The sequence below is a fragment of the Triturus cristatus genome, chromosome 5_2 (assembly GCF_964204655.1).
Source record: "Triturus cristatus chromosome 5_2, aTriCri1.1, whole genome shotgun sequence".
NCBI classification, from domain to species: domain Eukaryota; kingdom Metazoa; phylum Chordata; class Amphibia; order Caudata; family Salamandridae; genus Triturus; species Triturus cristatus.
The window spans coordinates 638,231,841-638,259,310 of record NC_140588.1 but is presented as its reverse complement, the minus strand read 5'-3'; positions in this window follow the sequence as shown (position 1 = coordinate 638,259,310).

Genomic DNA, 27,470 nt, shown 5'->3' with positions numbered 1-27,470 from the left:
TCAAGGGAAATCTTCATTTAGAGCTTCTCGCCATTCTTACTTTATATGTGGTCAGACGGCATATATGCGTCTGCCTCTAGATTGGGATGGTACCTGTTACATAGCATTCCTTTTGCCACCTGTTTTCCTAGCTCCCCCTGATTATTATCGAAATGTTCATTTAGTACACAAAAGAGAGCGTAGAGATCTCCCAGTTGTCGATTATACTGAGACGGCATGGGACAAGTATGTAGATTTCAATAAAGGTATCTTCCCCTATATAGGTACAATATCAAATAGTAAGCTGATACGCAGACTCACCAAGACTCTTGAAGCTGTAGTAAACGAGACTATAACCGCCCTAGGCAATCTGACAGAGGAACAATCAGTGATGAGAATTGTTGTTCTCCAGAATCGTCTTGTCCTTGACGTCATCCTGGCCGATAGGGGCGGAGCTTGCAGGGTCATCGGATCCAGCTGCTGCATATTCATACCAGAAAATTCGCCATCTGTATATAAAGCTATAACACGCCTTCATAAGATTGTAAGCCAGATACACGAGAATCCAGGCACTTGGACGTGGTCCGGGTGGTTTTGGAGTGTGATATCAGCCTGGGGATGGAGAGTTCTATCCTTCCTAGGTATTGGCCTTCTTATGCTCTTCAGTTGTTGTTTATGCCTGCAATGTGGACCAGCGATTTGTGGTCTGTGTGCCACATCATGCATTCCATATCAAAGTTCTCGTTCAAAATGCCGGAAAAAGAAGGAAGAAGAAATGATGCTCCATGAGCAAATCGATGGAATAATGAAGATTGATATCTCTTGAAGGGCAAGTAGGGGACAAGGAGGGAATGTGGAAATGTGGATTTTCCTGATCAGTTATGTCCCCTATCTTGGACCCCAACGATTCTATGTGCATGTCACAAGTACATGTGTGTTCCCTCCAGTTCCAGTTTCCAAGACGCAAACATATGTGTGTCTACCGTCGACATGTTCTCTGTCAGATCCGCCATCAATGGGCTGGATATTCAATTCCTAAGTATGAAAAGCCACCGACTTTATATGGCTAAGGTACTCCATTTTTACAGTTCAGGCAAGTAGGCCCGATTCTTTCCTCAAAGCCTTTCCCTGCTCTCTGTCTCTGACAGTTTCAGCTTGAGCTCGCATCTGTATCCATGAACTTTGTCCTACTCCCTGTGCAGCTAACGGTGCCTGCCTCGGCCAGTTTTCGCCTGCCTGCCAAGAAGCTGTATTTCACCTTCGAATTATCTATTTTGCTCTTCAGCCGATGCATTCCTGTCTAGTGATTTAGGTAAACATTTCCTTTAGCTCACAAGCAAAGGACTCAGCCTTTCCGTCCTCCTGCAAGTGATTCATAGCCCTGTTGCCATGGAAAGTTTTCTGCCCCTCGCTTCTCATATAGACACTTAGACGCTTGTACACGCACATACAGTTAGTATAGAATAGATTCTGTCCGAGAGTCCTTCCTTGTGGATAACATAGTTCTCTAAACATAGGATGTTAGATATGATTTGGGATTAGGTTGACATGACCCCCTAGACTTCTCGTCTCCACATGTAGAGCTAAATGTCAAGTCCCCTTCACCCCCTAGTTGCACGTCAATCACACGTCATGCTGCTGCGCACGCATCCATGTTAAGTATTATCGTATAGATCCACCTATGTAAGATAATGAGAGCCAATCATGTTTCTTTTTGCTCCTTATTACGCCTAGTTTCAATTACGTATCACTATGTTAATTTATCTTATCAATTGTTACGCCTTTTTGCACTTGTTTCATTGTAAATGTATGACCTATAAAAGTTACTTCTTGTCAATAAAGTATTGTACTTCACTTCCTGAACCCTCGTGGTGACGGAACCTGAAGGCCGCGACTCGAGTCGGCCATTTTGGATGGAATAAAGCCCATTTAGAAACCTCTTATACCACGGATTCTGCCTCTTGTTATTCTGAGCTATTTTACTTTATTTTTAAAGATTCCGTATGAAATTCAGTTTCGGTAAAAAGAATATTTACCACACCATGAAGAACAGAGTCAAAACTCATTTTCATATGGCGGGGTCTGAACTGGGGTGGTGAAATGAGCTAAAGAACAATGATGGATTCAACCCAGATCTAACAGTGACTGGGGTGAATGTCTGAAATGTTTCAGCCCTCTGTCCCTCATCTCCTTGTGTTTGCCTTGTTTGCTCTATATTGGCAGGGTATGGCCAAATGTGTGTCCCTTGCTCACTTTGCCACTGGATTCAAGATAGCCTGGCTGATGAGGGGTGTTACCCTGAAACAGGTCCCAGAATGCTTGTTTCTGGGTCCAGGGAAGACCTGGCTTGGCAGTTGAGGCCGGACTGTTCCCATGAGGAACATGGTCAAGACTGATTTGCATATGGCTGGGTCTGAACTGGGGCAGTGATGTGAACTAAAGAACAATGATGGTTTCAATCCAGATTGAATAGTGACTGGGGTGTGTGTCTGAGAAGTTTCAGTGGTTCGTTTCTCATCTCCTTGTGTTTGCTTTGTTTGCCCTAAGTTAGCAGGGTATACCTAAATATGGGTCCCTTGCTCACTTTGCCACTGGATTCAAGCTAGCCTGGATGATGAGGGGTGTTACCGCAAAACCGGTCCCAGGATGCTTTTTTCTGGTCCAGGGAAGACCTGGCTTGGCAGGCCGGGCTGGACACTTCCCATGAGGGACACCCTTAAGGTAGGCCCTAGCCAACCCTAAGGTCAGGGTGCAGTGTATTTAAAAGGTTCAATATGTACTATTAAGGTTTACATATCCTGATAGTGAAAAACTCTCAAATTCGTTTTTCACTACTGCAAGGCATACCTCTCCCGTAGGATAGCATTGGAGTCACCTTATCACATTTTATCAGTGTAATTTCCAATTGTGAACAGGTGCTCAGTTATTGGTTGGTGTATCTGGAATTGGAATTTAAAATCCTTACTCATGGTGAAGTCAGATTTTAAATTACAATTTCAAAAATAACACTTTAAGAAAGTTGGCATTTTCTTGCCTTAGGCATTTGGTGCCTGAAGACTGTCTCTGAGTCACATGACTGGTTTAGTTGACTGTTGGGCTTTGAGTATTCCTCCTAGACAGCCACACACAATGGGAAGCTTAGGTGTGATTGGATAACCCATTATTGGCAGGATGGGAGGGAGGAGCTGGGCCCAGCCCCACTTACACTTGAATAGGCTATGTCCTGTCTCCACACAAAGGGCTGCCCACTCCTTGTAGTTAGTCTGGACCCAGGGCCAAAAAGGCAGGGCTTCTATACACTTCAAAGGCATGACTCTAGAAGCTTCTCCACACTCTATAGGCACAACTGTGTATAAATAGTGAACCTCAGACCCCAACTCTTCAGTACACTTCTGGACCTCCAGCTATTCTGCCAGGAAGAAGGACTGCTGTGCTACTGAAAGGACTGCCACTCTGCTACACTGTTGCTCTGAAGAAACAGCATGAGAACTGGACCTACAACTTCACCCTTGCAACCAGGACATCAGAGTAACTACAGGGGCTCATGATCTGAGACTCAGAGATATAAAAGGCTCCCTAACATCCTGAACCAGTCCCTGGACCCAGCTGAAGTGAGTTCCTGACCCCCAAGTGGTACCACTCTTGTCCTGGACCCTTGGTGTGGCTCTCAAAGCCGTATATTTAAGCTTTTGGCCTCCTTGCAACCACAAACAGGATGGTTCACACCAAAACCTCGGCGGTCGTACTGCAATTCAAGGGAATCTCTTGCAGCCACCCCTTCGTTCTGCAGCATCAACCATTATCGGGGAGCATCAAGAAGAAGCACCAATGATGCCCATCTGGGATGACTTCAGGATCTTTGTGTTATGCCGGGAGCCTCTCGCAATGCTCTCCCTGCTCCTCATGCCCCCTCCACCCCAAACAAGACTTTTGGCACAGATTTTAGAAGGTAAACTTCAATAGGCTCAACCTGATAACTGTAGCCGACCTGTTCTCCTTTGCGGTTGGCCTGAAAATGTGACTTTGAACAGGGCAAGAGCGACCAGATATTCTGAGTTGGTGCTTTTTCCTTTTTGGCGGTTGTTGGACTTGGCCCTTTTTGTAGGGACATCCCTGAACTTTTTGCCTTCCTTCTGGTATTTTTTATGAACTAGTATAGGTGGTTTTAGGACTCTGAGCACTTTATCACTGCTGTCCAGTGTTAAAGTGCATGTGCTCTCTATGGTTAATGTATAATATTGGTCTACATCTGTTTGGCGTATCTAATTTAACTATCAGTCCCTTGTAAAGGGGCAACTCATATACCCAGTGGCCGTAAATTAAATGCAACTGATGGGCTTGCAGCACTGCTTGCGCCACCCACAGTAGCCTTTCAAACCGGTCTCAGGCCTCTGCCATTGCAAGGCCTGTGCGCACAGTTTACTGCCGCAGTGAAGTGGCACATAAAGTGGTTGTCACCTCCATGACTCCCCTTTTACTACATATCAGTCAATCCTAAGGTAGGCCCTAACTAGCCCTATGGGCAGGGTGCGCTGTAGGTAACATGTAGGACATGTGCCTTATCTGTGTGGCATGTCCTGGTAGTGACAAACAGCCATTTTGGTTTCTCACTACTGTGAGGCTGCCCTCTCATAGGAATGCATTGGGGATTCCCTGATATGTGTTTCAGTGGTAATGTCTGATATGAGAGGAGTAGCATGATCGAGTTTGGTATGTTTGGAATAGTGGTAATAAGTGCTGTGTAATGGTGTTAGCAGATTTATTATCACTAGTTTAGAAATGCCACTTTTAGAAGTGAAAGACACATAATTGATGGATGGAATGCAGAACAAATCAAAACATTCACCCCCATTCAAGAGATCTGGGTTAAATGAATCCATCATTCTTTTGCTCACCGTGCCACCCCAGTTTAGACCTGGCCATATGCAAATCAGTCTTGACCCAGTGCCTCATGGGAACAGTCCAGCCCGAACTGCCAAGCCAGGTCCTCGTTGGACCCAAAACAAGCACCCTAGGACGGGTTTTAGGGTTTCACCCCTCTTCAGCCAGGATAGCTTGATTCCAGTGGCACAGTGAGCCCAGGACCCACGTTTGGGCATACCTGGCTCATTTAGAGCGAGAAAGCAAAAGACACACAATTGATGGACGGAATGCAGAACAAACCAAAACATTCACCCCCAGTCAAGAGATCCGGGTGAAATCCATCATTCGTTTGCTCACCGTGCCGCCCCAGTTTAGACCTGGCCATATGCAAATCAGTCTTGACCTTGTGCCTCATGGGAACAGTCCAGCCCGAACTGCCAAGCCAGGTCCTCCTTGGACCGGAAACAAGCACCCTAGGACCGGTTTCGGGGTTTCACCCCTCTTCAGCCAGGACCTGGCTTGGCAGTTCGGGCTGGACTGTTCCCAGGAGACACAGGGTCAAGACTGATTTGCATATGGCTGGGATCAAACTGGAATGGCATGGTGAGCAAAGAAATGATGGGTTTAGGCCCAAATCTCTGTACTGGGGTGAATGTATGACATTGTTCTGCATTCTGTTCATCAACTGTTGTTTTTAAACTTTTAGAAGTGGGCATTTCTGTGACTTATGTGTCTTTGTGCCTGTCTGTTGTGTATTGCATGTCTGGCTCTAGATGAAAGGGGCTGGGGAGGTGCAGTGGCTCCAGAGAGGCTGGGTGAGTCAGTGATAGGCTGACTAGGCCAATCTGTGTTTGGAGTAGTTGGAGGAGTAGCACCTGGTTCTGAATAGGACTTTACATGCTTGACACAATGTTGCCTCCACCCCCCCTGTGGTGGATGCATGGATTCCCATCTTGAGCCTATGACACCCAAAGCATGTGGGTGCTTTGCATTTGTGCCCCTGAGCCAGAGAAGTGGGCTCTGACTGATTAACATGGCGAAAACAGCCCCACCGTGAACCAGAAGCCAGGATTGCTTCTTGAGTCTGTTCGTGGGCAAGGCCCACTCTCATGAGAAGCTAGGTGAGGAAGCAGCCAGTAGCCAGGCAGAGGCTGAGCTTGGTTGTTGGTGGGGCCGCCTTCCCAAGGAAAGGAGCCAATCTGACTTCGCTCTGTATGGGGACGGCCCTCCAGAGGCCGGAAGACAGGCAGAAGTTGCTTGGTTGCACGCAAGGCCCGGCGGAAGACAGAGCTGGCACCTCGCTGGTGCCTGGAGCCAAGATTGTGAAGGCAGAAGAGCCAGAGCATCACGGGCTCCATTCAGAAACTTCCCGCCTCCCCCACCTGGTAGAGGGAGAGGCGGGTCACCAGAGAGAGCTGGCCACTGCGAGGAGACTGAAAGAGTCTAGAGAAGTCACGGTGACTAGGGCCTGTGAAGAAGCCCTGTTGACACGCTTTGCCTTAATGCAGTTGTGCTGCATGGTCATGAGCAGTGCATGCTCATCTCCAGCATAGGGGCATTCTCCAATGAAGGAGCAAGGGTGAGTTGCACCCCCCTACCCCCTCTGCATTACGCACATGGTTTTGGCTAGGCCTGGGTGAAAATTTCGTTCCGTTCGCGGAAATTGCGATAATTTGACATTTTCGCGCTCCGCGGAGAGCACGAAAATGTCAAAAATTCCGGTTTCCGCAGCTTGGCGATAATTTGTTTCTTGCTCGCGCTGTAAAATAATACATTCTCGCGCGCGCGCGATCGCCTTACCTGAATCCCTGCGTTCGCTGACAAGTTTTCTTGATCCGGTCGCGTTCTCCATGAGATGTTGTATTGTTTTTAGCTATTTGCGCTGTCTCGTGACAGTTCGCGCCCGCAGTGACGTCATGCGTCGCGCTATCGCGTCTTTCTTCTCGTGATCATGCACTGCGAGACAACTCAAAACAAGATGGCCGCGCCCGCAAGCAACCACTTGGGTAAGTTGGCGACCCGCAACCATGCAGAAAATCTTGCGAACATGCCGGAAAAAAACTTCAGCATCTTCGCGATATTTCCGCTTGTTTGCGATAATTTTAAACATTTTCGCGATAATTTGCGAAAGTTATTTTCGCAAATTCTGCCCACCCCTAGTTTTGGCTGCATCTGCGGCTAGAGGGGAAGTTTTGAGGCCTTTAGGAGAAAGGAGCATTTTTGGGGGCAAGCCCAGGATGGAGGCCGGGAAACCCCTGTGTAGCAGCTTGCACCCTGTGGGGACTTTAGAAATGTGTGCCCTTTACAAGTGCCTACTTTGGTGCACTGCTTCTGTTGTCACGGCATAATGTGTTGGGCTGAGCACCCACGAGTGCCCTGATCGCTGTTGTTCCCTGTTACTAATGATCTGTAGGCATACAGTGCTATGCTGGGTAATGCCACGAGCAGTTAGGTTTATACCTCAGAGAGGCATGAGGTGTTATGGAAATGAGGCATTACTGATGATCTTTTATGCATAATGCATTTATGCTACGTACAGTGTCTACCGGTAGTTACTGGCTGTCTTATCTAACTGTAATGGTCCTTACATTGGTCTGATTGGCCTTGTGATGGATGTAATATTATGACAGTGGCCTGATTGGCCATTTAGTGTATATAATCCCTGTAAAGTCATACCTAGTGCCAGCTGGCACAGTGTATCAATGTGATTACGTTCTAATGTGTTTTGTGAGCAATACAAAGACTATTTTTATATAACCTTGTGTGGAGTTTCTTTTGTGGTGTGCCTAGTGTGTCCCTACTGCGCGTGTGTTGCGCAAATGCTTTATACATTGCCTCTGGGATGAGCCTGACTGCTCTGCCAAGCTACCAAGGGGGTGAGTAGGGGTTATCTTCAGCGTGTAACTCCCTTGCCCTGACTAGAGTGATGATTTCTGCCTGGCTTAGGTGCATGCCCTAGCCAACCAGAAAACCCATCATGACAGTAGTCCTAGGTGTGGTGCCCCTGACATGGGCTCTTCTGCAAATGCGCATGGTGGATGTGTTGTAGGGATTTCCATCTTGAGCCTCTCACACTCATAGTGTGTGGGCGCTCCACATTTTTTGCCCCTGAGCAGTGAAGTGGGCTCTGACCAATTAACGCAGCCAGAACAGCCCCACCGTGAACTGGAATACAGGCGTGCTTCCTGAGCCTGGTTGTGGGTGGGGCCCACTCTCATGAGAAGCTGCATAAGGAAGCGGCTGGCAGACAGGCAGAGGCCGAGCCTGGTTGTGGGTGGGGCCACCTTCCAGAGGAAAGGAGCCAATCTGACTGAGACTTCGCTCCGTATGAGGATGGCCCTCAAGAGGCTGGAAGACAGGCAGAGGTTGCCTGGTTTTGGGCGGGGTCCGGCGGAAGATAAAGCTGGGGCCTCGCGAGTGCCTTGAACCAAGATTGCAAAGGCAGAAGGGCCGGAGCCTCTTGGGCTCCATTTCATGACTTTCAACCTCCCCCACCTGGTAGAGGGAAAGGCGGGTCACCAGAGAGAGCAGGCCATGGCGAGGAGACCAGAAGAGTCTGGAGAGGTCCCGGTGAGTAGGGCCCCTGAGGAAGCCCTGTTGACACTCTTTGCCTTAACGCAGTTGCACCGCATGGTCGCAGGCAACTGCCTGCTCATCTCCAGAATAGGGGACCTCCTCCATTGAAAGACCCAGGGTGAGTTGCACCCCCACCCCCTTTGCATTATGCATGTGGTTTTGGCCACATTGGTGCCTAGGGGAGCCAGTTAGGAGGCTTCATGGAGAAAGGAGCATTTGGGGCGGCAACCCCTGTGTAGCAGCTTGCACCCTGTGGGGACTTTATACATGTGTGCCCTTTACAAGTGCCTATGTTGGTGCACTGCTTCTGTTGCCATGGCATAATGGGTTGGCCTGAGCACCCATGTGTGCCCTGATCGCTGTGGTGAACTGTTGCTAATTATCTGTAGGCACACTGTGCTATGCTGGGTAATGCCACGTGCTGTTATGTTTATGACTAAGAGAGGCATGAGGTGTTGTGGAAATGAGGTATTACTGATTATTTTTTATGCATAATGCATTTATGCTATGTATAGTGTCTACCGGTAGTTACTGGTTGTCTTATCTAACTGTAATGGTCATTACATTGGTCCTATTGGCCTTGTGATGGATGTAATGTTATGAAAGTGGCCCAATTGGCCCGGTAGTGCATATAATCCTTGTAAAGTCATACCTAGTGCCAGCTGGCAGAGTGTGTAAATGTGATTACGTTCTAATGTGTTTTATGAGTTATACAAAGGCTATTTTTACATAACCTTGTGTGGAGTTTCTTTTGTGGTGTGCCTAGTGTGTCTCTGCTGTGTGTGTGTTGCGCAAACACTTTACACATTGCCTCTGGGATAAGCCTGACTGCTCTTCCAAGCTACCAAGGGGGGGAGCAGGGGTTATCTTCAGCGTGTAACTCCCTTGCCCTGACAAGAGTGATGGTTGCTGCTTGACTTTGGCGTATGCCGTAGCCAACCAAACATCTCATCATGACAGTAGTCCTAGGTGTGGTGCCCCTGACATGAGCTCTTCTGCACATGGTGGATGCTTGGATATCCATCTTGAGCCTGTGACACCCAATAATGATAATGATCATTTCACTGGCCCAATTGGCCTTGTGCTGGATGTAATGTTATGACAGGGGCTCGATTGGCCCTGTAGTGTATATAATCCCTGTAACGTCATACCTAGTGCCAGCTGGCACAGTGTGTAAATGTGATTATGTTCTAATGTGTTTTATGAGTAATACAAAGACTATTTTTACATAACCATGTGTGGAGTTTCTTTTGTGGTGTGCCTAGTTTGTTGCTGCTGTGTGTTTGTGTTGCGTCAATGCTTTACACATTGCCTCTGGGATAAGCCTGTCTGCTCTGCCAAGCTACCAAGGGGTGAGCAGGGGTTATCTTCAGCGTGTAACTCCCTTGACCTGTCTAGAACAGTGGTTTCTGTCTGGCTTAGGGAAATGCCCTAGCCAAACAGAAATCCCATTTCTATCAGCTGTATTTCTCCTAAAATCTTTAACAATCTATAACTCTGGGTATACTGATTGAACTTGTGTCATTTCAGTCTTGTTTTATTTATAAAAGCTTACTCAACCAACAGCCCAATTTCTTACACACATGTATGGGTATAGTACATCTTTATTCTACAGGGCATATATCTGAAGAATGTGCTGTGAGTTCACAGATTTTGCCAGATGGCAGCCAAATCACCAATTAGCCAGGTTATATGATAATTCTAGCATTCATATGAGTGCATACTTGATAAGCAGTATCACATGTCTATGGAGGCAGATACCCCGCAACTTCCACAGAATGTATTGGTTTTCAAATGATGGGTCCAATAGGCTTATCAGTAAAATACAAAATGAGAGACGAGGTGTGGGTGGGTGATTCCATAGAAAGGTGAATGGCTTTGAAGTTGAACTTGCAAGAGCTTGTAGGAGTCTTGCATTGAAGCCAAAAAGACATGAGCAATTACACAGCAGAATATAGTCCACAAAGAATGCCTACGTCCCAATGCTAAGACTAGTTGACGCCTAGTCATGACGGCAAGTTGGACTATAGCTCTTCTGTTTTTACTATGCCACTCTTACTAGTGCCACAGTGCACGCTTTTTCTGGTATATGATTTCTTTCAAATAAACCATGTGAGGCTGCCTCTGAAGTATACCTTCAGAGCATGGTATAGCATTCCAAATGGGATTAAATGAACACTGTTATGAAAACTATTTCTGTCACAATCATTAAATTAAATCTCTAGTATAGCACTTGGGGATGAAAAGTGATAATTCACCTCATAATTCATCTAACACAAATACTGCAAATGAATAAACTTACACAGCATGTGCAACCCCAAGAATACTGACAATTCAATGTGCCCTGTCTTTGCCAATAATCCAAAGACTGAGTGGGCAAACAACGGCACCCATTTCTACAATGCAGTCAATTCTAGAAACACTCTTAACTGTGGTACTACCACAAAGATGAGTAGGCAGTGGAACATTTCCTTACACAATGGCAACAGATTTGCTTTTAACTCTGCGACTGCTAATTTATATGAGACAATCTGCCCAGATAGTGCTGTTCTCCCTCCAGTCTAGAAAGAATCAGAGTATAATTGAGTCCACTGTAGGGCCCAGTATGCCGGATATCTAAAATAATTATCCCAGTGGAAACATTTGGCAACAAAGTAACACATGCTATAGGAAAAGAGAAATCTACTGCTTCTTGTTGAAGGAGGGATTTGAAGATAGATGTTTGTAAGCATGTTGCTTTTATGAATTCTTTTTAAGGAATTGGATACAGATTAGGGGTGGGCGGAATTTGCGAAATCCACTTTCGCAAATTATCGCGAAAATGTTTAAAATTATCGCAAACAAGCAGAAATATCGCGAAGATGCGGAATTTTTTTTCCGGCATGTTCGCAAGATTTTCTGCATGGCTGCGGGTCGCCAACTTACCCATGTGGTTGCTCGCGGGCGCGGCCATCTTGTTTTGAGTTGTCTCGCGGTGCATGATCACGAGAAGAAAGACGTGATCGCGCGACGCATGACGTCACTGCGGACGCGAACTGTCGCGAGACAGCGCAAATGGCTAAAAACTATCCAACATCTCATGGAGAACGCGACCGGATCAAGAAAACTTGTCAGCGAACGCAGGGATTCAGGTAAGGCGATCGCGCGCGCGCGAGAATGTATTATTTTACAGCGCGAGCAAGAAACAAATTATCGCCAAGCTGTGGAAAGCGGAAATTTTTACATTTTCGCGCTCTCCGCGGAATGCGAAAATGTCAAATTATCGCAATTTCCGCGAACGGAAAGAAATTTTCGGCCAGGCCTAATACAGATACAATAAAAGACAGGTGATTGAAGAGATTAGATAATCTAAGGCTCTAAAAAAGGTTTTTCGTAGCTACCTCTAAATAGCAGTGATCTTTAGGATCATTGATGGAGCTAGAAGCTGAGGCTGGAAGAGTATGTGCCCATATCACCTTGTACCGTGGTAACCCCATATACTAGGAGGGGCTGCCAGTACCAATACTGCCAAATGATTAGAACTGCTGCTCAAAGGAGAGATAGAACCTACGACTTGAGAACTGCCCCTGACTCACCATGGAAGGGTGCTGGGGACGCCACTGATGAGGTGGCATCTTTGCTGGCTCCAGTTTGGAGCTGAAGAAGGGATTCCCCACCCAATTGAACCAAGTCAGTTTACAGCTTCTTTGCAAGCAGGGAGCGGCTCCCACGTCTGAAAGACATCCCACAGCCCTGCTCCCGAGAGAGAGTCTTCACCTCCGGGTGCTGCTGCGAGGGCAGCGAGCGGCCCAACATCTCCAAGCTGGCGGTAGTCACAGATGCCTGTTTGAAGGCACCCACTGCATTGCTGGACTCTTCTAACCTGCGAGAGCACGTAAGACGAGAACTAGGACAGTTGGACCCCCAGAGGAACCCACTGCAAATGGTGCTCCTGCATCATAGACTCTTTGACAACATTCCTAAAATGTCAAAAGAGAGAAGTCTTGAGTACAGTTTAATGGTTTGCATTCCCTGATGCAACCACCACTGAATGGGGATTAACCCTGAGCAAGTTACATGAAGTAGGGTGGGACAGGGATTTGCCTAATAACAACTACTAGAGCCCCAAGCTCACTGAGATTGTGGTGTTGCATTTGAATATTGCATCTCTTTGCATGTTTAGAGTTATAAATAAAATACTACTTTTTTTTAATAAAAGGCAGCATTTGGCTGGACATTAATTTATTGTTCGTACTGTTTGCACTTTGAGTTATGATTTCACTGACATGAATCTACATCCCCCATGAGGGAGCCTTGATTGCTCAACCACAGCTACCACTTAGAGTCAAGTGCAGAAGTGGTACTTTGCCCTGTTGAGCGGGATCCATAGTAGGTTGTACACTGAGACATCAGGAGTAAAAGGCCTCAACAACCACATTCGGGCCCAGTAGCCCCTGCATGCCTCTTGGCCCTTTGAAAAGAGGTTCTGACAGTCCTGGTTCCCCATCGGTTCTGGGAGAAAAGGTTTCTTAGTCCCATGGTTCAGGAAACCAGCAGTGTTCTGAGAGGAGTACTGAGGATGCCACTTTTAATCCTGGTGTATATCTGTGAGTGGAGAATACTCATGGCCATTCCCTAGCAATGCAGTAAAAGGTGCCATGAGTAACCCTACTCCCAGAGGTGTGGCTATGATGATTGGCAAACTTTCTCTTGAGGTCACCCCACACCAGTTCTGGGGTAGGTCTGCCTGCTACTTAGTTGGGAGCCAAGCTGACTTGAAAGACAAATGGAGGCCTTGAAGCACAGGAAGGGACTGGGCACAACCCCTGAGGCCATCCTGCTCAGGAAATAATAATACCTCCCCACACCCAAGCTTTTTGTACACTGTCTGGTAGAAATGCACATAACACCACACAAGAGCTATTAACAGTCAAGTGACACCAGAAACTAGCAGAAAGTCACATTTGACTTAGGCAGAGAAAGAATAGCTTTCTAAAAATGTAAAATAGTAATATAAAATATGACTTGACCATTAAGTTAGATTTTAAATTACTATTAAAATATGCCCTGAAACAGGATTCGAGCTGTTAATCATTATAAATTGCAGTAATATAGTCAAGTGTTTTCCTATGGGAAGGGCAGCCTATCCACAGTGAAAAGTGACGTTGTAAGGTTTTTCACTTCCAGGACATTTAACAGGTATACTTGTCACACTTTATAAATATTATTCACTCTGACCTATTGACATTTAGAGCTTACCTTTGGGGTGATTTATAAGTATAAAAAACCAAGTCTAAGGCATGGCAAATGGTTTATTTGTCAGGTGAAAATGGCAGTTTCCAACCGCCCAACCAGGCTGCAATGGCAGAGCTGTAGACATGTTTTACTGTGCTACTTTAGTGGGCGGCACAATGAATGCTGCAGTCCACAAGCAGAGTTTAATTTACATGCCATGGGCACATGTTGTACCACATACTAGGCATTCAGAAGTAAATTACATGCGTCAATTAGGTATGCCAGTTGTATCATGTTTACAAGGAGGAGCACAAGCAATTCATTACTGGTTAGCAGGAGGAAGAAATTGCCTGGCACAAAAATTGTGCCTGACACCAACATATGCCTCACAGACAACCACAAGCCCATGAAAGGCTCAACTACCAATGCTCCTTAGGAAATCACTGACATAGAGCCTATGAAATTCAACATACCCTCAGTGTTTAACTGTTAGCCCCCATGGACCAAGAAAAGAAAAGAAATAATTTAGCCTACAACTAAAAGCAAATGATCATTTAATGAGTAAATAAATGGTGATCAGTATAAATGAGTTGTATGATCACGGATTTGAATGATCATGATTTTTTGTGAATTTAAAATAGGGCCTAGCCGTATTGATTAAGGGACTAACCCTGTAAATTTATAGTTGGTAGAGGGTTCTCATTCGGCGGTGTTTTTGTGAAATAATGAATTCCTAAGCATTAGGGAATTCTGCCAAATTTAAGGCAACTTGGCGCTTGTCCCTGAGTTGTTAGTATGAATCTTAAACATGACTCAACAAGATACTTTTTCATACACAGAGGACAATATCCAAAGATTGTGAAACGCACCCTCAACTTTTTCTCTGATACCTATAAGTTCTACTGCAAAATAACAAAACAAATCAGAGAAACTAACCAGATTGAAAAAGAAACAGATTCGGACTGAACTGCACAGACACTTGTTATTAGAACATCTGAAAGCAGGCACTATATGTTGGGGATTGCAGGTATGTAATATCCCAGTGATCTTGACAGAGGACCCAATATATAAAAAAAGGCTACAGTTGTATCGGTACTAAATGTAGCAGAGATTTGATGGTTTTGACCATTGAAATGGCACAGTGATTATCCATACAGCAATTAGTAGAGATTTCTAGTTTAGAACAGGAGATCAAAGATAATCAATCAATAAAAGATGATGAATCTTTAACTAAGATTGAAAAATACAAAGCTGATTTCAAAGACTTTACCATAAACTAAAGCAAAGTTTCAAATTTAAGAAAGACAAAAGGAATTTCAATTTAGAAACAGTGTACCCCTATTTACAGACTGATTTCTGTTACCAAACTGATTCTAAAAGATTCTTAACGGAATATCAGGTGAGGTCAAGGCGAAAATGTATTTCTTTTTTGGACACCTCATCCTCTTCAACCGGTAAATCAGACTCAGGTGAATGTAGCTCAAACTATAATCAACAGAGTAGGAACCATCACATACCTTCCTCTTTTTTAGGAAGAGGCCACCAATGAGCTCGAGGAAGAAGCAGATACATAAGCCAGCCATAGGAAATGACAACTTGAAAGCAACTGTATAAAAATCAGTGATTTCTCCCATCTTTAATTTGTCAATTAGACCATTGTCTAAAGCAGAAGCAAGCATTTTGGAGAAAGGTCTTTCCTCTGTACCCACAAAAAAGACTGATTTTGTGAAAATGAACACAGAGGTATTGGAATTTTGCTGGAAAATGTAACTCAAGGCATTCTTTTTACATAATGATTTCACAGCTAATAATATGATCACGGGACTCAGAAACAAATCATCTTTCGGCCTACCACCGAACAAAATACCCACGGAAGTATTAACCTTTGAACATAGTGTTATCAGCCAGCCAGGACATGGAAAAGAAAAATTATTTTGTCAAGCACAATGTCTCAAAAGCACAAAGAGAAGCATTAACTACTCTAAAAAATGATTCTTCAATCATCATTAGGCCAGCAGACAAGGGTGACGCCATTGTCATCTGGGCCACAGAAGATTAAAAAAAAGAAGCTGAAAGGCAAATATGCAATGATTAATTTTACAGGAAAATTCAAGGTGACCAAACGCAAGATATCCAAGATGAACTGACGGAAATACTAAAGCATGGCTTAGATCAAGGTTTTATTGGACCAAAAGAAAAACCCACTTGTACTGTTACTATTTATGCTTCCTAAAGTGCGCAAGAGTGAAATATCACTTCCATGATGTCCAGTAGTTTCTGGATGCATTCGGTTTTAGAAACGACAGCAAAATATGTAGATGTCTTCTTAAAACCATTTTTGAGGATGCTCCTTCCTACTTAAGAGATACCATGGATTTTATTAACAAAATCGAGGCATTCGAGTTTTGTGAAACAAGTCAAAGGCTTATCACTTTTGACGTGGTCTCATTATATACGCAGATACCACAAGAAGAGCATCTTGCGGAAATACAATTCTTTCTAGCCACTAGACCAAGGCCACACCAAGTTCCTACAAAGTTCATTATGGACGTGGCCAGGTTTGCACTCAAAAATGACTATTTTAAATTAGGTGCTTTATATGCCTAAATTTGAAGAGAAGTTAATTTTTCAGATCAAACCTTTTCAACACCAAATCTTAAAATGGGTAAGATTTATTGGTGATATATTTTTTGTATGGACAGGACAATAAGAGACACTTCACCAATTCCATTGCCGGTTGAATGAATGAACAACTGACATTGAGTTCAGCTTACACCAAGATTCCTCCAAGATTACATTTATAGATGAAAATGTCCTTGCAGTAGATGGATGCTTCGGACGACATTACATTCAGAGCCAACAGATTGGAACAAAGCTTTACATTTTTCAAGCCACTATCCCAATAGCCTCTGGAATAATTTACTATTTGGGCAATTTTTAAGGATACAACGAAATTGTTCTAGTAAAACAGACTATTTTTTCATGCAACCAATCTGATAGAAAAATTGAAGGAACGAGGATGCCCCAAAAAAATTGATTAAGCATCCTATGAAAAGAGCATGGTGGACACCACAAAAGAAACTTCTCAAAATTCTGTACCACAACTAACGACTTGAAAAGGATCATTAATCAAAATTGGCATCTCATTGCACACTTTGACCAATCATTTACAAAACCTTTATTTGCACTAAAAAAGTAACAAAGCATTGGCAAGCATGTTGTTCGAGCATCCATTCCAATAAAATCAGTAAAAAATACTCTGCAACATTTTTTAAACCTTCCACCAATTCAAGGACATCACAAATGTGATACATGTATCTGTTGCAATCAGACAAATGAAGGTTGTGTTGTTACACATAAAGACATCATTTGGTAATATCATGTGTTCTCAAATTGTAAAACTAAAAACATTGTATATGGGGGGATTTGTCCTTGCAGCAAGAAATAGATTGGCAAAACGAACCAAGAAGTGCGCCAACAAATAGCTCAGCACAAATCAAGGATTCTAAATAAGTTCTTTCAAGGTATTTGATATGTATTTATCCAGCCACATAGGTCCAGGATGACGTTCAGGCAATACCAATATTAAAATGACTAACAGACAGATCAGCTTTTACTTTTCCATGTCAAGAGCTCACTCTCCTCAAGTTGGGTTCTTATAAAGCTGGTGTTTGCTTTTCTGCCAATGGTTTGACAAAGGATATATCAAATGAGAGGTCGGATTAAATATAAAACAACATCGAAAGCCGCGTTGATGTGCAAGGTTTATGATTTCCATCTTGGAAATATCCCTAGATTAACACGCTTAGTGAGGCAGTGAGATTCATTTTTTTTTTTAAAGGGGCATTGTGTTTTTCATGAAAGATGTGCAGAGAATGCCCATTCAGAAGGATGATATCGTTTTTTAAAACATTTTGTTACTTGTTTTCCTTAAAGAACAGGCTTGAAGGCTTTTCCATCCATTTTCTTGGAAATTTGAAAAGGAGCATGGATTCCTACATTGGAAGTGAGTGGCTATTTGCAGTAAAGATGAGAGGATAATGTTGGAGTTCTGTAGACCCAAAAGGTATTTTTAGACTGATGGTATTTATGCTGTTTCAGGTTGAACTTTGGTTTACCATTGGGTTTAAGAGAACTTTGATGAAGGATGAAGCGAAAACCACATACAGTGGACAAAAGAGGTAACACGATGTGTGGGTGTGTGGTGAATGTGTGTGATCTTCACAGAAAGAAGGGGTGTAGAGTTTGTTAATATAAAGGTTATCTGTTATTTTTCTGCTCTCTAGTGTTCTGAGCCCTGAGGAGTACCCTACAAATAAAAACACATCAACTGTTTTCATCTACCAAACAAGCGCATTTTGAACTTGGCATTACTGGAGGTCAGAACCTACATAACCTTAAATTGTATTAGATTTCTCCCTCAGCTCATTATCGATGGACACTGTATGGATTGGGCCCTTTTATTATGGAGCTACAAAATACTATAAAACAATAGAAGCTCCTAGGGCAAGTTCAAAAAGCACAACCTGGATTTATGAAACAATTGTATTTATTAGTGTTATGTTTTTCTTAATGTGTTTTTGCATATATTTTGTAAATCCTCTCCTTTGTACATATTGTGTTATTGGTGTTCATAGACACATTTTCACCCCCCCTTAAATCTATTTTGTATGTGCATGGATTTAGTTTGCTCTGTTTCTTTTTAATGAAAAGGAGAAATGAAATGGGGAGACATTCTTTCGTGGGGGAGCAGCGCGAACTTGCCAGAGCTCCGCTGAGGCACAGGAGCACATCCATTTCACGCTCCAGTGCCGGCCGGGCTTAGCACCTTCCCTCACCAGGACCACAACTACCAGCAGCCCCGCAGAACTCACTCAGGCGGCACAGCTGACAGCAATCTCGAAGCGCGCCAGGAGGCGCTACAAAGGCGTGTCTAGGATCGACTCTCTGGGGAGACATTCTTTCGTGGGGGAGCAGCGCGAACTTGCCAGAGCTCCGCTGAGGCACAGGAGCACATCCATTTCACGCTCCAGTGCCGGCCGGGCTTAGCACCTTCCCTCACCAGGACCACAACTACCAGCAGCCCCGCAGAACTCACTCAGGCAGCACAGCTGACAGCAATCTCGAAGCGCGCCAGGAGGCGCTACAAAGGCGTGTCTAGGATCGACTCTCTGGGGAGACATTCTTTCGTGGGGGAGCAGCGCGAACTTGCCAGAGCTCCGCTGAGGCACAGGAGCACATCCATTTCACGCTCCAGTGCCGGCTGGGCTTAGCACCTTCCCTCACCAGGACCACAACTACCAGCAGCCCCGCAGAACTCACTCAGGCGGCACAGCTGACAGCAATCTCGAAGCGCGCCAGGAGGCGCTACAAAGGCGTGTCTAGGATCGACTCTCTGGGGAGACATTCTTTCGTGGGGGAGCAGCGCGAACTTGCCAGAGCTCCGCTGAGGCACAGGAGCACATCCATTTCACGCTCCAGTGCCGGCCGGGCTTAGCACCTTCCCTCACCAGGACCACAACTACCAGCAGCCCCGCAGAACTCACTCAGGCGGCACAGCTGACAGCAATCTCGAAGCGCGCCAGGAGGCGCTACAAAGGCGTGACTGGTCCCTCCTCCGGCGAGGACGCGCGCGGGATGCGCCGGGAGAAGCCCGGGACAAGGGCGGGACCGTCTGTGGCCGTCCGGGGCCGACGGAGGCCGGGCTGGGCCACTCCCCGTTAACCCTTGCTAGCCTTCCCCACAGACACTGGCCTGGCGCCACGGGGACACGATATTGAGCCTTGCAGAGCTTTCAAGACAATAACTCCACTGTCGTCAACATGCCGAAATGGAAAGCTGGAGACAAGGTAGTAGGCACTCTAGATGCTTTCCTAGTACGTGCAGAATCAGTGTTGATACACGAAATTGAGGCCGCTGAGAGAAGATTATCATTGGATCCTAGGCTGTTGGGAGGGGGGGCCACTTCTAACACCCCACTTTATGCCCCCAGCCCGCTAAGGTCAACAAATGACTCCCTTGACCAGTCCCTGACTCCTGCTAACAGCGTTGCTCCAACTTTTTCCGTATCTCCCCCCGCTACTACCACCCAGAGCAACCAGAGCAGATCTGTAAGGGCTAAGACTAAGGGAACGAAAGTTGCAGGGAAAATTGTTAAGGACCAACACAAAAAGGCTAAGAAGGGCTGCCACACACCCAAAATCACTAGATCCAAATCAAAAGCCTCTGCCACATCCGCTACTAACAATCCGGCCAACACTCCTGCCCTAGGTGACTCAAATACATCCTTTAACGAAGTCACAGCTAGCGACCCAGCAGTGGCAAACCCTTTACTAACTACGAGGGATTTTATCTCTATCCTAGAAGAAAAGCTAGCTAGCATTTTGGAGCCAATATGCAAACGCCTTGATATGGTAGTCCTAAGGTTAGATAAAATAGAGGAGGCCTGCGCTTGTGCAGCGGAAGCGGCTACGCTTAAATCTCGTACTGAGGCAGTTGCAGAGGCGCCCTTATCCCTGCCACCTGCCAAGGAAAATCGAGACAATCAGATCAGGGTCATTCCTTCTCTAGACCGAATGGGGTGTGTGGGAGATCAAGAGGGGGTAGTCAGGGCAAAAATACCGCCACCCATACCCACCATGGTAGCACCATCGAACAACGGAACTTCGACTCTTATGAAGACTCGAGGACAGGCTACCAACAACAAGACAGGCGATTATCCCAGGTGCCCCTTTCTTCATCTGCCACCTCAAGCAACCCCATATACCATTATCTTGGCAAACGTGCCCATATTACCACACAATTCACAAGAGCACTGGTCGTCTCTCAAGAACAAAGCCCTGCACTATTTAAACAAAATGACAAATATAGGCAATAGGCTATACAGGGACTTTAAAATGGTTAGAAGGATAGATTGGGTAGGTCACTCTGAAAAATCTTTTGCTGGGGACTGTGTGGTTCTAAGTTTTAGGTCACCGGATCTGGTCTATGATATTCTCGAATCCACTGGATATGTATCAAGCGATTGGTCATCAATCCGGGTATTGCCATTAGGGTATTTCTATAAACAGGACACAGTAAGACATCAAATAAATGATCAAACCTTTGGGAGAGCCACATCAGGCCCCGAGCAACGATTTGTATCTAAAAATCGCTTCGAAGCACTGTCTTCTCTCGAAGACATAGATTGACAAAGAACAGGTGGCCCAAGAGTACATATGGAAGGTGTAATTATCACCACCCTAGAGGCCCCAATAAGCAACCAACCTCTACGGCCAAAGCCCGTTGCCCAATCTAGGGCAATCCATATAACACAAACAAGCCCCGATAGACACCCTGTTGTGCATCCAAATGCTGCAGGGAATTCGACCAACCTAGCCACAAGCGATTCCATGGCCATTGCCTCTTGGAATATCGCCGGCCTGGAATCCAAGGTTGACATAGATGACTGGGTAACCCTAGTTAATGAAGTGGATATATGGGCCTTCCAGGAAACATGGGCTGTAGAGAATATATATAACGTTGGATACTTGAACTTCTCAAGACCCGCGAGAAAGGGGCCTAGGGGAAGACCGGTAGGGGGCTTGACGTTTTGGGTTAGACAAACTCTCGGGGTCTCTATTGAAGAAATCCCTATAGACAACCCGGACATCCTGGCTATTAAACTCAAATTCCAGAATGGGCCAACACTATCCTTAGTTAATGTATATGCCAGGGGACAAGCGGGTGGAAAGAGCTCCCAGACCATTACAGTACTGGAATCCCTTCTTGCGGAAGGCTCCATCAAAAACAACTTGATCATCCTGGAGGATTTTAATACATGTTTTGAACCCCTGGATGGCGATGATGGTAGGTTGAGCGAGGAGGAGGATGCCCTTTGGGGCATCCCCCTGCTAACCTCCAAACCTATAAACAAATGGACTGAGGCAGCGCTTCAGCTTAAAGGGATGTGTCTGGAACGGGGTCTTAGGGCAGCAAACGGAAGAACAAAATCTGATGCCCAGGGAGCACCGACCTTTAATACCGGTCGAACGAAAAGCAGAATCGACCACATTCTAGAGTCAACCTGGAAATCTGGTACATCGTTTCTGACATGGTTATACAAACTAGGCCAGAAAGTGATCATAATCCACTGATTTTGACAGTGGATATCCAGGGATTTGCACAACAGACCAGTGAAAATTCAATAAAAAGTGGTGCCCCATTAATAATTGGCAATGACTTTAGACGGGTCAAATGGGACAAGGTGGCACTGGACGAGACAAAGGTGCTAGGAGTTAGGGCCCTGATATCAAGTGCATTGGGCGAAATAAACACCTGTAACACACAAGAGTCCCTTAATGATAAATTGCCAAAAATCCACTCGGACCTTATAAATAGGCTTAAGACCTATTTCATTAACACAATACCCATGGGGAGTAAAAAGAAACATGAGCCCATTACATAGTACAACGCTCACTGTAGGTCCACCCACAAAGCCCTCTTGTCTGCTATTAAATCTAGGTCCTATGTACTGATCAAGCAGGCACGGATAAATTATAAATCCACCATAAAACAAGCAAAAAAAGAGTGGGATGAGGGTCGCTGGAAGGACCTGCTGGAAGCCTGTAAAGGCAGGAATATGTCCCATTTCTGGGACTTAATAAGGCGGGGAGATGGACGAAGGCCTCTAGCCCCAAACAACAATGTGGAACCTGATAGTTGGGTTGCCCATTTCAAGGCACAATATCAACAGGGCCCAGTTCGAACTCCTAGTCCCGCTATCTTGCAAATAAATATAGAGGTTCCATTAAGATTTAGCACCAAGGAGATTGAAGCGGTTCTGAAAAATATACCTAGTGGCAAAGCCCCTGGTCCAGACTGCATTCCTGCAGACCTGTTTAGACAGGATAAGGATCTTTGGGTCCCCTACATTACTAACCTAATGAATTCCCTGGCTGGGAGAACTCCCTTCCCCGAATCCTGGTCGGGCGCTGAAATAATACCGATCTTTAAAAAAGGAGATCGTGCTGCCCCAGGGAATTACAGGCCAATAAGCCTTATTGACGCACTGCAAAAAATTATTGCTCGTGTCATTTTAGGTAGAATACACAGCTGGATTGATGATAATAAGATTTTATCTATCCTTCAAGTAGGGTTTCGGGCACGCATGGGGACACTGGATCAGGTTTTTAAATTTGTTTTAATCTACTGGAAGGAGGTCTTTGTGGGTAAGGGCCTCATTTTTGCAGCTTTTGTGGATTTAAAATCCGCATTTGACCTCGTCCCAAGACTCAAACTATGGGAAGTCCTACTAAGGCTAGGGATGCCCAGGGAGTTAGTCGACTTTGTGGTTAAGCTCCACAGCTCCAACTATGCCCAGGTTCAGTGGGGGAAACCTGGCGAAGTCACTAATAGATTTAAGGTCGAGAAGGGAGTCCGGCAGGGGTGCGTCCTGGCACCTACACTGTTTTCGTTGTTTATTAACGGTGTAGTACACCACTTTGAGGACCACCCCACTGACGCACCAAAACTAGATGGACAAAGGGTTCCTCTACTCATGTTCGCTGATGACACCTTGATATTATCTAAAACTCGTCAGGGACTACAACGGGCGTTATATCGCTTCGAGGCTTTTTGCAGTGAACATGAGTTAGAGATTAATGTGGACAAAACTAAATTTATGGTCCTTCATGGGGCAGGTGATGTTGCAGCAAAAGTGTCTATGGGGGGGAAGCCACTGGAACAGGCCAAGGTTTTTAGTTACTTGGGCATTACCATTGGCGAGAAAATGAGCTGGGCCCCCCAGATGAAGCTTTTGGCTTTAAAACATTCACAGTTGGCGGGAGCACTATTAAGAGAACACAGGTTATCCCTCAGCAAACCTATAGCCCCAGTAATCAAGTTGTACTCAACGAAAATAGCTCCAGCCGTTTTATACGGTGCAGAAATCTGGGGGAATTGCAACTTGTCAGACCTAATACTGGCCCAGAATACATTTTTCAGATCGCTAGTAGGACTCCCACAATCGACCCCACGAATTCCCCTACTGTTGGCTGTAACCCAATTGAGGATGTTGTCAAGCTAAAAATGTTATATTTCTGGAGAAGGTTGTGGACGAATCAGGAATTAGTCCAATTTTCTAAGGCCCTTCTCGAAGTAAGGGGGTTGGACCATCACAATAAGATTTCATGGCTAAAAACCATCAAAAACCTCCTTATTGATATGGGCATGAGAGACCTCTGGTTTTCTCCGTCATCTACTGTTATTCCATCGAAAACAGATTTAAGAGTGGCTTTTTGGTGTTTGGTCAAATCAAGAAGGAATAACACACTATTGGACTCTCCTTTGACCAGAGCCTTTTTGGACTTTAAAGACGAACCTTCTCTTGAAGCTTATTGGGACCTGATCACCAAGCCCAGAGATCGTAGGCTGTTTCATCAGTTCAGGGTGGAAACGCTCCCTTTAAGGGATTTTACCAGAAAATGGAAAACAGGCCTGGGAGACAGGTGTCCGTTCTGCCCTGAACATTCTGAAAACATAAGCCATCTCCTCTATGTCTGCCCAGCTTGCCAATTACCTAGAAACACATGGCTTAAACCCTTGTGTCGCTCACTGAGCACAGCCCCTGCCCTGTCTGCTAAAAGGTTGTTAAAAATTGGTGACAAAGACTTAATTATTGTTGGAGTAGCCAAATTTCTTAGTTGGTCTTGGGCAATCAGGGAAAGGAGCGGAGGATTGTAGCCCAACTTAGCTTCCTTCCATTTTTACTTATAAAGCTGATTTTATGACCATTTTATATTTAATGAATTGTGTTACCACATTGTAATTATGATGTTATTAACTTGATTGTTGCATTTTAAATTGATTTGTATAGTATGTCTTTTAAGATGAATAATCATAAATAAAGACTTTTTGAATGAATGAATGATTATTATAATTGAGTTGTTTGATCACAGATTTGATGGAAAGTTTGGAGTGATATCAATATTGGCACTTGTGATGTGTTTTGTGACATTTATAAAGTCTGTATTTTCTTTTCCTAAGCATTTGTGCCTTCTGCCAATGACCAGGATCTACCGAGCCCCACTTACAATTGCATTGGCTTTGTCGCCTGCACTTAGAAAGAAACGTGATACCAGGCTATCCCTGCCTTTTGTCACCTTCAGAGAGTTTGGAGCCGTGACAGGGGAAAGGAAAGAACTTCCCTGAAACAGATGTGGGGGTAGGACAGGGCACCCCCACACACAAAGGTTAGCACCAGGTATAAATATTTAAACCTTCAGAGCCACATATCATAACACTCTAGAACCTATGGGAAACTGCCCTACTACTAGAGGACTACTCTGCTGCTTGAAGTACTGCCTTGCTGTCTGAGAAGGGAGATTTGACCTATTTGCGTTCATCCCAGGTCAATCAGAGTAGCTCCAAGGGTCAGTTAGCTGAGCTTCAGTATGAGCTACTGGTTTACAACAATCTTCAGAAACCTCCCTGCAACTGCACAGCTGACCTGCTACAACTCAATCTGTGTGGACCTGCAACTGGACCTGCCTGATCCCTACTGCCTCTGTTAGAGGGAGTCCCTGATCCCCAAGAGTTGACTCCCCTGGATCTGGACCCTTTGCTGGAATCAGAGGTTACTTCTCCCAAAGAAAAGGTGAAATCCCTAATGTCTGGGCGTATCGCGATATGTTTGTTCCTAAACTCTGCCACCTGCGATGACTACCAATGTGAAGCTCCTGTGAACCCAACTCTTTGTGCCAACCACAGCAGTCAGTGGTGACTGCCAACACAAGATCTACACTTTGCAGTACAGCAATGACGGCCCTCTATAGCCGCCAACACGAATCTTCTGCAAATACTGTCGGTGATGCTCCAACTGCTTTTGTGCTACAGCGATGACCATCTGTGACTCCCAACCTACTGTCAGTGTTACAAAAATAACAATCTTTGGCACATAGCCTCTGCCTCGCGGCCACCTCCAATGCAAACGGAATTCCTTGTGTCAGAACTTAGAAAGTAACTTTTCAGTGGGACTAACCTGTGCTCTATTGCAGTCAACCTGAACTTGTGATATTCCTCTGGTCGAGCGCGACCAGAAAACCGCAAGTGGCGCTTTCTACGTTTTGGTGCTATTTTCACTTAAATCTTTAAAAGTGAATACCTCTGGTTCTACTGATTGGATTTTTCTCATCCTAGTATATATTTAATAAAATCCACTCAATTTTTCGAGAGTTGTGCTTTCACTTAGTTACTATTTGTGTGCTTCATCAATACTTTACATATCACCTCTAAGTTAAGCTTCAATACTTAAGTGCCAAGCAACACAGGTTTAAGCAAAGGATAATTAAGGGACTTTTGGGGCTTACACTGACAGGGATTGTGGTTCTTGCCTGATTGGAGTGTCCACCTTCCTCAACTAATAACCTAATTTATTTCACTGCACCTCCCTGAGGTTTATGTAAGGAGGAGAAATAGGTTCTCCTTGTTTTTCCTCTTTTACTACTATCTGCAGCCCACATACATTGATGAAATTGCCTTGAAGCATAGTTTTTTGTGCAGGAAAGGACTGCTTCCTGCACAAAAGCTATGCTGACCACAATGCAGACAAAGGCGCACGGTTGCCTGTGTTGTCGCATGGCCGCTAAATGGGGATCAGCGCTGGGAGGGAGCAGAACTGTGGCACAGTTCTGCTCTCTCCGTTTCATGCAACGCACTGCAGCAACTTTGCCTGCTGACCTGCGTTGTGAGCTCCTTGTAAATCTGGGCCTAGATTTCAAGTACTGCGGTCCTTGCATTATATTGAACTCTGCACCTGCCCTAGAAACATTTGTTGCTTTTGTTTACATATTTTTCTTAGCCTTGTATTTTTGCCATTTTCTTTTTTTTTGCTTGTGCATTTTAAATGGCCCTTATTTTTTTGTTCCGTAATTACATGTATTGCTTCCTCTAAATTCCGATACTGACATCCCATTTTCGTCTATTTCACAATTGTAACTTTCCATTGTTTTTAAATGTGGTTTTGTCACCTACATTGTTCATTCGTTAATGTGCGTTGTTTTTGTTTGATGATGTTCATTCACCAAAGGTTGATCAGCCCAATCATGATGAATTAAAAAGAGTAACTTGCAGTATATTTAGAGACATTTGCAATAAAAATAAGAACAACTAATGCAATCTTAAGCAAACTTTAAGTTTGGATTTAAATTGGGTCGTGTCATTTAGGTCACACAACGAACTCTTAATTCACTCTTTGATATCCTTGAGCACGCATTTAAACTGGGTCAGAAGAGACTCAATCATCTTTAATTAATGGTGCATATAAAGCGCACTAGAATTTCATTTATTAACTCTACTCAAAATACAGTCTCAACAGTTAAGCTGCATATTTTTAGTGATGCAACTCGAAAGGGATCACATTTGTGGTAGAAGCTAATAGCAAATCAAAACCCAATCGAGACAAAGTTTGCTGAATGTCTCCATTACAAGATTAATTCAGAGGCTTCGAGGTGAAGTTAGCACCAGTGGAATCATATGTCCGACCGAAGATTTTATTGTAATCTTTTCTTTACAGAAGCACAGAAGTTTAGATTTGAAAAGTCTTTCGTATATGGACAATCATTTGTGCAAGTGTCTGCTTGAAAAAAAATCTAAGCCAAAGCTTTTTTTTAATTTTGTACATTGCTCAAATAGCAAATTTCCTTCACAAAATGCTGCGTCAAAATAGTGTTTACAATAGTGTGAAATCAGTTTGAAGTCTCATCATTATTATTTTTTGGTTATAAATGGGGTAGCATCACTTTGTTACAATTTTCAAGGTTTAATCCATTTATTTCTAAGCAATATTTGTATTGCATATG